Raw genomic sequence first — 11,005 nt, forward strand, 5'->3', positions numbered from 1 at the left:
ACCATAGGGCTTAATGGGAGCTTCGCGCGAAGCGGGGCCGCTGCGCGCGCGCGTGCGCGGTTGCGCGCGCAAAACTTTGCGCGCGGTAACTTCGCGCGAGTTTCTTCTTATCATGCCTAAAGTGACTTTAGGCGTGATAAAGGGCTTTTCACCACGGTGCTAACTGTTAGCACCGCTTTGTGAATCAGGCCCGATAACCATTGCACCATGCTGGTGAAAAGCCAGTTTAGGCGTGATAAGTTTAGGTGTGATAAGTTTAGGTGTGATAAGTTTAGGCATGCTAAGTTTAGATAAGTTTAGATCGCTTGCAAAGTCCCGCACGCAAAGCAGCGCCATTAAACTTTATACAAAGTGCACCAGTCTTTGCTAGCGTAAAACTTTTGATCAGCTGTGCACTGCGGTGCTAACGCAGTTGGCGCTTAAACTTATCATGCCTAAACTTATCACACCTAAACTTATCATGCCTAAACTTATCACACCTAAACTTATCACACCTAAACTTATCATGCCTAAACTGAGTTTAGGCATGATAAAGGGCTTTTCACCAGGGTGCTAACTGTTAGCACCGCTTTGTGAATCAGGCCCGATAAGTTTAGGTGTGATAAGTTTAGGCATGATAAGTTTAGATAAGTTTAGATCGCTTGCAAAGTCCCGCACGCAAAGCAGCGCCATTAAACTTTATACGAAATGCTATGCTAGCGTAAAACTTTTGATCAGCTGTGCACTGCGGTGCTAACACAGTTGGCGCTTAAACTTATCATGCCTAAACTTATCACACCAAGGGCTTGATTCACAAAGCGGTGCTAACAGTTAGCACGCTGGTGAAAAGCCCTTTATCATGCCTAAACTCAGTTTAGGCATGATAAGTTTAGGTGTGATAAGTTTAGGTGTGATAAGTTTAGGCATGATAAGTTTAGGTGTGATAAGTTTAGGCATGCTAAGTTTAAGCGCCAACTGCGTTAGCACCGCAGTGCACAGCTGATCAAAAGTTTTACGCTAGCAAAGACTGGTGCACTTTGTATAAAGTTTAATGGCGCTGCTTTGCGTGCGGGACTTTGCAAGCGATCTAAACTTATCTAAACTTAGCATGCCTAAACTTATCACACCTAAACTTATCACACCTAAACTTATCACGCCTAAACTGGCTTTTCACCAGCATGGTGCAATGGTTATCATGCCTAAAGTCTTTTAGGCATGCTAACTGGGTTAGCACCGCTTTGTGAATCGAGCCCCTAGGGCTTGATTCACAAAGCGGTGCTAACAGTTAGCACGCTGGTGAAAAGCCCTTCATCATGCCTAAACTCAGTTTAGGCATGATAAGTTTAGGTGTGATAAGTTTAGGTGTGATAAGTTTAGGCATGATAAGTTTAGGTGTGATAAGTTTAGGCATGCTAAGTTTAAGCGCCAACTGCGTTAGCACCGCAGTGCACAGCTGATCAAAAGTTTTACGCTAGCAAAGACTGGTGCACTTTGTATAAAGTTTAATGGCGCTGCTTTGCGTGCGGGACTTTGCAAGCGATCTAAACTTATCTAAACTTAGCATGCCTAAACTTATCACACCTAAATTTATCACACCTAAACTTATCACGCCTAAACTGGCTTTTCACCAGCATGGTGCAATGGTTATCATGCCTAAAGTCTTTTAGGCATGCTAACTGGGTTAGCACCGCTTTGTGAATCGAGCCCCAGGTGTGATAAGTTTAGGGGCTCGATTCACCAAGCGGTGCAAAGTGTTAGCACCGTGGTGAAAAGGCCCTTATCACGCCTAAAGTCACTTTAGGCATGATAAGAAGAAACTCGCGCGAAGTTGCCGCGCGCAAAGTTTTGCGCGCGCAACCGCGCGCGTGCGCGCGCAGCGTCCCCGCTTCGCGCGAAGCTCCCATTAAGCCCTATGGGACTTTGCGCGCGCTCTCACGCGCGAACGCGCGAACGCGCGTTCGCGCGGTAACTTCGCGCGAAGAGCAGGAAAAAGCGGTGATAACTCAGTGGTGAAAAGGTCATCACGCCTAAAGTCTTTTAGGCGTGATAACTGGGTTATCACCGCTTTGTGAATCGAGGCCACTGCCTTTAATCAATCCCTTTGTAGTATCATCAGCTAGACTTGCACCTGAGCAGTCTGGGACCTCCTATCGAGTATGCGATCATGATATCTGCTTTTATTCCCATACTGCTCCTCTACTTCTCTTTCAGACACAACCAATCCATGACATTATCTGGCCATTTAAACTCTGCTGTACCTGAGCGTCGCTCTCAAGGGGAGATTACAAGCTGCTTTGTAACCTCAATATTTGTTCTCCACGGCAGAAACCACAGGTGTGCACAATGCTCACCTGCCGGCCATTCACAGTGGATTTTGGATAAGACTGAATGAATATGTGTTAAATGGAGTATAAACTTGAAAAATGTAGTGGTCAATTATCAACCTGAGGCTTCTTCCAGCCCCCTGGAGTCTTCCTGGTGGCTTCCAATCATTCCAATTTGCTTTGTTCCCCCGGTGCCCCCCTCCTTAAAGTGAAACGAGCAGCATGTTTAGCTCCCATCCCATGACACGTCAATAGCCCATTAAAAATGCTATTGTTTAAACAAAAAAACAAAAAAAACATTGTAAACATTGTACCTCTCCTTTTTATTTAGAGGCTTCTATTGCCCTACTTTTGAGGCCTGCGGTCCATAGAAAAAGCAGGCAGATAACTGCTGTAATTAGCAGTAGCAATAAGCAAACACAAGCTTTCATCAGCAGGGGAAGGGAGATAGTACACTGTACTTAAAACAATTTAGCGAAGTCACACTTGATTACATTCACACTTTTCCCTGGCTATACAAGGGCAGAGGGAAGGGGAGAGGGGAAATGGCAGCTCCTACAGCTATTAGAAACCAGGACAAACTGCAAAAAAAAAAAAAAGCTGCTTGGATCTCTTCTGGCCACTATAAGTTTCCCTTAAAATGTCCTTTAACCACTTGCCGACCGCACACTCATAACGTGCGTCGGCAAAGTGGCAGCTGCAGGACCAGCGACGCAGTACTGCGTCGCCAGCTGCAGCCTAATTAATCAGGAAGCAGCCGCTCGTACGAGCGGCTGCTTCCTGTCAAATCACGGCGGGGGGCTCCGTGAATAGCCTGCGGGCCGCCGATGGCGGCTCGCAGGCTAGATGTAAACACAAGCGGAAATAATCCGCTTTGTTTACATTTGTACGGCGCTGCTGCGCAGCAGCGCCGTAAGGCAGATCGGCGATCCCCGGCCAATCAGCGGCCGGGGATCGCCGCCATGTGACAGGAGACAGCCTGTCACTGGCTGCACAGGACGGATAGCGTCCTGTGCAGCCCGGCTTACCAAAGGGGGCCAGGTAGGAGAGGGAGGGGGAGCATTTCGCCGCGGAGGGGGGCTTTGAGGTGCCCCCCCCGCCAGCCACTCGCAGGCAGCAGAGATCAGACCCCCCCAGCACATCATCCCCATAGGGGGGAAAAAAGGGGGGCAATCTGATCTCCCTGCCTGCACCCTGATCTGTGCTGGGGGCTGCAGAGCCCACCCAGCACAGATCAATCAAACCAGCGCTGGTCCTTAAGGGGGGGTAAAGGGTGGGTCCTCAAGTGGTTAATAGAAACATATTTGAAATCCCAGATGCATTAAATGTTTTATAACACAAAAAAAGGTGTGGGGGGTGGGGGGGGGGGGGTTGGATCTGGCAATGCCTGAAAGTCAACCAGGTTTGACACTTACTTAAGAAGAGGAAAGGCTCTAGATACTATAGACTATAGTTCCCCAACCCTGTCCTCAAGGCCCAGCAACAGTACATGTTTTGCAGAAAACCACAAACGTGCACAGGTGAGGTAATCAGTGTCTCAGCAGAGCTGATTATCTTCCTCTGTGGATTTCCACAAAACATGCACTGTTGGTGGGCCCTGAGGACAGGGTTGGGGAACACTGCTTATAGACCATAGCTCCCAACTCTCCCGCTTTGGGAGCCATGTCCCACTGTCCCTCTTTCCTCCTTATTTCCAGGACTGATGTACAGATCTATACTAATACATATATTTTTCTACAGAAAAAAAATGTGTTTGATAGATTCTAAACGTTATCCCCATCCTTTAAATTGTTATATTTCTTATTTTCAAATGTTAATTATAAGGCTTGACAGATTATGTCCTCACTCAGTCTCTATGCCCCAATCTATTACCGTGGCTCTGAGCCCGGCCCATGTCTTCACCTATAGACAAGCCCCCGCGTGAACAAGACAAGTTGTTTGTCTCCTGACTACGGTTACCCCCAGGTCTTAACGTGCAAGGTATACAGACTAAGGTAGAGAGGAATAACCTGTTAGAACCTTAATGAGGCTAGTAACACAGTTCAATAGTTCATCAGTATCACACAGGGTTATTACCTTGGTTCAGAAGGATGAGGCTGTCAGCGTCATTTGTCAGTAATGGCAGAGATGGCAAGTGTTCACGCAACGTTATTCAACAGGTAATGGATGATCCAGGCAGTATGTGATATAGTTCATATGAGACTGCATGCAAAGTTGTTCACATGACTGACAAAGATAGTTGGAGTATACTTATCGTCCAGTTTAGTTAGCATGCAAGTAGAATATAGTAACAGGCAATGGTCGGTCCAGATGTCAGACAAGAGTATCCAGTAAGCATGCAAAGGTTGGTGCAGATGGCAGGCAAGAGTATCCAGTAACTAGCAAAGGTAACTCCAGGCAGCAGGCAAGAGAATCCAGTAACTAGCAAAGGTCGATCCAGGTGGCAGGCGAAGAGTTTCCAGGAACCAATCAGAGGTTAATCACAACCGACAAGGATAGTCAAATACAAATGAGTGCACACACAGCAACTAGCCAAAGCTATGCTTATCACGAGCAATGACTGGGAGCACTCTGACGATTAAAATACAACTCATCATCCAATCAGTGGCCGGTCACACTCCGCACATCCAATCACACAGCAACGCCCTGCCTAGGTGTCAGTTGTAATGTCAGCTGACACCGCTCTATCAGCTGACCGGAGTCAGCTGACTATTGTTTACCTTTGTGGAGGGCATACTGGGAACGCGCCCTCAGTTTATCAGAATGTGCGGCCTGTAAACCAGTCTCGGGTTTCGGCGGAATTCTCGGCAGACAAAAGTAGATTTCTTATATTAATATAAAGGAAAATGAACCAGGATAGAAAGGACCAGTGTGCTTTTAATTATAAAACAACCTCTTTTTCTTATGAAATGTTTACAGTATGTGTGACTGGAGGTGTGTCGGGGGTGTGATTAGGGGTGTGGCAGGGGCATGGCTTAAGTGTCCCTCATTCTTATCTCAGAAAGTTGGGAGGTATGCTATAGACCCTTCCCGTTCCTCTGTGCTGACCATCGTTCCTGCCCCCTGTTAAACCTCTTTGACCTGCTAGGTTGAATAGCGCTTTGGGAGTCTTCAGGAAGCATGGCGTCCCCGGGTACAGGTACTAGCTGCACTTTTTACTGTTGGAGGAAAGGGCGGCATCTGGTTTGCTCTTAAAGGTGGCCACTAACGGTCCAATTTCTAGCGAAAAATCGTTGGAGCGATCCGAAATTCTGATCGGACGAAAAATCGTTCACTACACCATCAACTAACCAATCATTGCTTCCTATCTCTCACGACCAACAAGAAAATCCAAATTTTGGTTCGACGAAAATTCAATCGGACGATTGTTTTTATAATCGTTCATTATCGATTGTGCCCATCAACTGAGATTATTTACAACCAATCCGATCAGAATTTCTGATCGCTCTAACGATATTTCGCTAGAAATTGGACCGTTAGTGGCCAGCTTTAGAGGCAAATAGGCTAGAGGCTGCCCTGCTTGCGGGCTGTTCTCAGCATGCATTGGTAATTACCTACACTAGTGATCCAAGGAAAGACACTTGGTAAACTGTGGAAAGGCAGTGCACCTGGGGCTCATTAGTGTGTATGAAAAGTGAAAGCCCATCTAATCCAATCGTACACAGAAGAGCTGATAAAGCGCCGGTTGATGCAATGCAAAACAGCTGTGGACCCTGTACCCGTCTGTACTTTCTCCTCCACATTTATAGGATACGATGCCTGCTTCTGCAATTGCCTTTGCTAAATTATAAACAGATTGAATAAGTGTTATTTTAGTGGATGTGCGCTACCTTTCTATGGGCTTGATTCATTAAGACAAATAGCATGCCTTATCAGAGTTAACACACCTTATCAGAGTTAACACACCTTATCAGAGTTAGCACGCCTTATCAGAGTTAATATGCATTATCAGAGTACCATAGCGAGCGCTAAAAACGTTTGCCTGCTAATTGGCAATGAGGAGAGCTCCACTCGTACTGCCCTGAGCCCCTGCGGGTCCCAAAAAGTTAATAGAATGTGGAACATGGATAAGTGTGCATGCTGCCTAATTCACAAATGTTTCAGCCATCCTTGCACGCTGTTAGGGGTGTAACTACAAGTCAAGGGACCCCGCAGCAAAACTCATGCTCCCCCAATGCTCACACCCTTCCCCTTGCCTTACCCTGGTCTTGCAATGGTCATAAAACAAGGGTGGACATCATAATTTTCACACCCATAACACCTGATCTGAAGGATGGGCCCCTATACTGCAGGAGTGAATTAATAGTTGGGGACCCAGAGCCGGGAGAGACACCAAAGTGCGCCCCTCCATCCCTCCCACCCCAGCTGTCACATGCTGATTTCTGTTAGACTAAGAGGCACCCCAGCCCCCCCCCCCCCCCCCCAACACCTTAATCTCTAGTTATCTGGCTTGCAGACACTCCAATGTATCCCCTTTTCTTATTTATCTATGCTTCAAACACAATAGGGGAGTGATAGCTGAGTGAGCTGTGCGTCCCCTCCTACACTGTGCCCTGAGGCTGGAGCCTCTCTCGCATCTGACTGGCCCTGTGGGGACCCCTCACAGTTCTGGTCCTCCTGCGGTTGCTATTCCCCTGCTCGCTTTATCCTGACATGGCCCAACTTTTGCTACCTTTTGCAGCTTTCACACTTATTCCTGAGATTTCTGACTGCATTTTTCAGCGTTTTTTTTTTCAGTGTCCATTTGCATACCAATGAAGTTAAAGTATATCTGGGATAAAAGAAAGACAAGCATTTATACTTACGTGGGGCTTCCTCCTGTCCCCTGTAGGCCGTGGGCTCCTTCACCAATACTCCCGGGCAGCTCCGTTGTTCCCCAGTCGCGCTCCACTGCGTGTGCCCCATGATCAAGGTCTTGTGGCCAGGAGCATTCTGCACTGTAACTGCCCAGGCGCAGAATGCTTCCAGCCACTGGAGCACAACCAAGCGTGCATGGCCACACATGTGTAGTAGTCAGCAACTTCCAGAGCTGACTGCGGGACGATGAAGCGGCCCGGGAGGACGGCAAGAGAGCCCACGGCCAACAGAAGGCTGAAGGAAGACCCAGGTAAGTATAGATGTTTGCTTTCTTTTCTCTTAGATTTCCTTTAATTTACATGATATTTTATGTAAGGCTCCATTTCCACTTCAATGTCATGTTCATTTCCAAAACAAACGCGGCCCTGATGGTGATGCGAAACAGCATCCAAAAGCGGCTCCTGCAGTGCCAATGGGGATTTGGATGTGAATTCCAAAAACAGTGTTCTCCCCAGAAATTTTTTCCAGCCGGGTGGCTTATAAAATTAGCCAGGCGTGGGAATGCAGGGCTGTCACAACTCTGCTTACAGCATTGGAGGAGGATTAGGGGGCCGATGACAGCGGGGTGGTCACCAACATTAGCCGGGTGGAGCTCCCGGCTAAAAGATCCTGGAGAGAACACTGAAAAAGTTGTGATTTTTTTTTGTTTGTTTTTCCTGCACACGAAACAGAATCAGTCTAATAATTTCAAATTTGCGTGGGAGAAAACGGAGCGGATCGCGCTCAATGGATAGGAGGCCTAATTAGCTTCAAATCAGCATTCAAATTGTTACACACTGAATGCATTTGCAAATTTGTTTGCATTTTCGTTTACTAACTTTGCATTTTCATTGCAAAAAAAATAAAATAAAAATCATACACCCCATTGTCTTTATTTGCATTAGATGTGCATTAGCAAAAACACAAACTTCTGTCATGTGTGAAAGGGCTATAGGGATTTGGGTGCTGCTGCAGGAATCTGTAACACAGCCTCCAGAATCTCACCTCAGTGCGATTCAAATGGCAGCTCATTATAGGTGCAGGCAGCACTTTCCCATACCTCCCAACTTTTTGAGATGGGAAAGAGGGGCACTTAAGCCATGCCCCTGCCACACCCCTAATCCCGCCCCTGCAACACCCCTCATCACGCATACTATAAAGATTTCATAAGAAAAATATGTTGTTTTATAATTCACACCACACTGGTCCTTTCTATCCTGGTTCATTCCCCTTCATATTAACATTTGAAAAAAAAAGAAATATACCAATTTAACCACTTGAGGACCGTGGTCTTAACCCCCCCCCCCCCCCCCCCCCCCTAGTGACCAGGCCATTTTTTACTAATAGGGCCACTGCAGCTTTAAGACCTCACTGCAGGGCCGTACAACTCAGCAAACAATGATTCACCCCCTTTTCTCTGTTGGTGGTGCTGTGATGGCTCCCAGGATGGTTTTTGTTTTTATAAATACTTATTGTTGGTTTTTTTTATTAAACCCTCCCTCTGCCAGCCTATGACAGCGATCGGCTGTCATAAGCATCAGCCTATGACAGCGGATCGCTGCTGTCTCCCCCAGGGGTAGAGCCATTTCACACGGCTGTTGCCAGTACAGCGCTGCCTTAGATCGCAGTGCTGTACAGTGTAATTAGAGGGCAGTTTTGATGTCTAACAGTCTCCAGCGGCGATCACCGATTGGAGGCTGATGACGGAGTGCACGTGCAGCGGCACGCGATTCCTTGCTATCTCCGCCCCTAGGACTTTACACCAATTGCCGTGGAGTGGTCCTGGGGCTGCCTGATAGGTTTTAATCATGCTTATTACAGTGACCTGTGTCCATTAGTGTTGTCCGGATCATGAACGATTCGGATCTTTGATCCGAATCTATTTTGTGAGTCGAATCATCCGAATCATCAAAATGAGTGATTTGTATCGCAAAGGGGGCGGGCCAGGAGCGACACGCCCCCTCTCCGCGGGCAGCAGGGTCCTGGAAGCAGAGCAGAGATGGATCGCTTGGTTGAAGGAGAGGCAGCCTTGCACAGCCACAGGTAGATGAGAGAGAGGGGACATGGGTGCCACTGCCAGATATGTGTAGAGCACACATACTGGCTGAAATGTGCTGCTCATTATAGGCTGTCTGTTCCAGTTGTGCATAATAATGAACACATTGAAAACTTTTGGCACAGCTCAGTAACGTTACAGGCAGCGTGCTGGGCTAGGACAGGGGCACTGTGATTGCTGTGCAATATGATCCTCCTGCACTGCTCTAAACAGCTGCACTTTACTTCTGGGAATGCTTTGGGGAATGGGAGTTGGGAGTATACAAATGAACATATAGGTGAAATATATGTAAAGCATATGATTGCAGCATGTGGGTATTGTGTGCAAACAAATATTTCTGCTCTCTGCTCGTCCCTCCTCCCTTCTCTGTCCACTCCCTGCCCTCTGTCCATCTTCTCCCCTTCTCTGTGTGTCCACCCCCCTCCCCTTCTCCTGTCCTGCTAGTCATTTCACCCCCGAATGCTTCCCTTGTAAAATGATCCGAGATTCGGATCAAAGATCCGGATCTTTTCAATGATCCGATTCGAATCATCCGGATCATTGAAAAGATCCGAACTTCACATCTCTAGTGTCCATGACAAACGCAGGCAGGAACCAACAAGTTGTCCTAAACAAAATCCTTAATAATAGTAGAGAGACTTCTAGTGGCTAAACTGCAATACTGCACTTTGCTACAGTGTTGATGGTGTCAACTGACAACAAACAATCGAATTATCGATTGTTTCCTCCATCCATTTTCCAGATCGATTCCATTTTTAAATTATCTGATTGGTTAAATTTTTAATCTCATTGATGGGCCCAATTATTAATTTCCTTCTGATCCCAATTATCAGATGAGAAGGTCGATCGTTTGCTAGTATTGTACCATTAATGGGTGCCTTTAGAGGCAGCATCAAACCTGTTACTTTGTACAGTAGAATGCAAGGGACCAGTAATAACAGTAATTGTCATTTTCATGCACATAAAGTATACTATAATGCTGTATTTTAATTTAGTCAATAATTGGGAGCAGTGGCATAGCTAAGGAGCTATGGGCCCCAGTGCGAGTTTTACATGCCGTCCCCACCTCAAGAACTCTATACATAACAATTGATACGGCGCACCAAAACCTGCCAATGACAACCACAGCATCAGAGGTGCAAGAAGGGGATGGGGAACAGCTTGTTAATGATTGTTATCATTCAAAGCATTTATAGAAGTGATCATTACAAGCACAGGGCCAATCAGGAGCTAATAATACGGTTCAGTATACCAAGGTACCAAGGGCCCTGGTGCGGGCTAGACTTCTGCAACCCCTATTGCTACGCCACTGATTGGGAGTCATTTTTTTCTTTTCTAATGGCATTTTATTGAAAATGCAAACCCAAAACAACTGTTTTACAAACTTTTTTTTTTCAATAGCAAAAATCCACAGGGTCACGGAGGCGGCAGTTGGCCAGAGCATCCGGCGGCCGATGGATGGGGGCCCCTTTGCCTTACTTGCAGCACAGGGCCGGTTCTAGACTTTTTGCCACCTGAGGAAAACATGTGAGGATGCCCCCCCCCTGCAGGAAGGAGCGGGCACACAGCAGTGGGAAGGGGTGCCAGGCCACTACCTGCACCTGGGGCTCTCCCTTCCCTGCTCCCACTCCAGAGCAGCGTGAGCCTGGCAGGAGGAGGGGAATGGCAATCAGCGGCAGTGGGCGGGGAATTAATTACTCTCCTCTGCTTCCGCGTTCCAGGCGTTGGAAGCGCTGCGTGGCTCCAGGTCTGCTCCTTCAAAGCCGCCCACTGTGTACAGTGCACGACGGCCGACCGGCTCATAAGGTAA

The sequence above is a fragment of the Hyperolius riggenbachi genome, chromosome 12 (assembly GCF_040937935.1).
Source record: "Hyperolius riggenbachi isolate aHypRig1 chromosome 12, aHypRig1.pri, whole genome shotgun sequence".
Classification (NCBI taxonomy): domain Eukaryota; kingdom Metazoa; phylum Chordata; class Amphibia; order Anura; family Hyperoliidae; genus Hyperolius; species Hyperolius riggenbachi.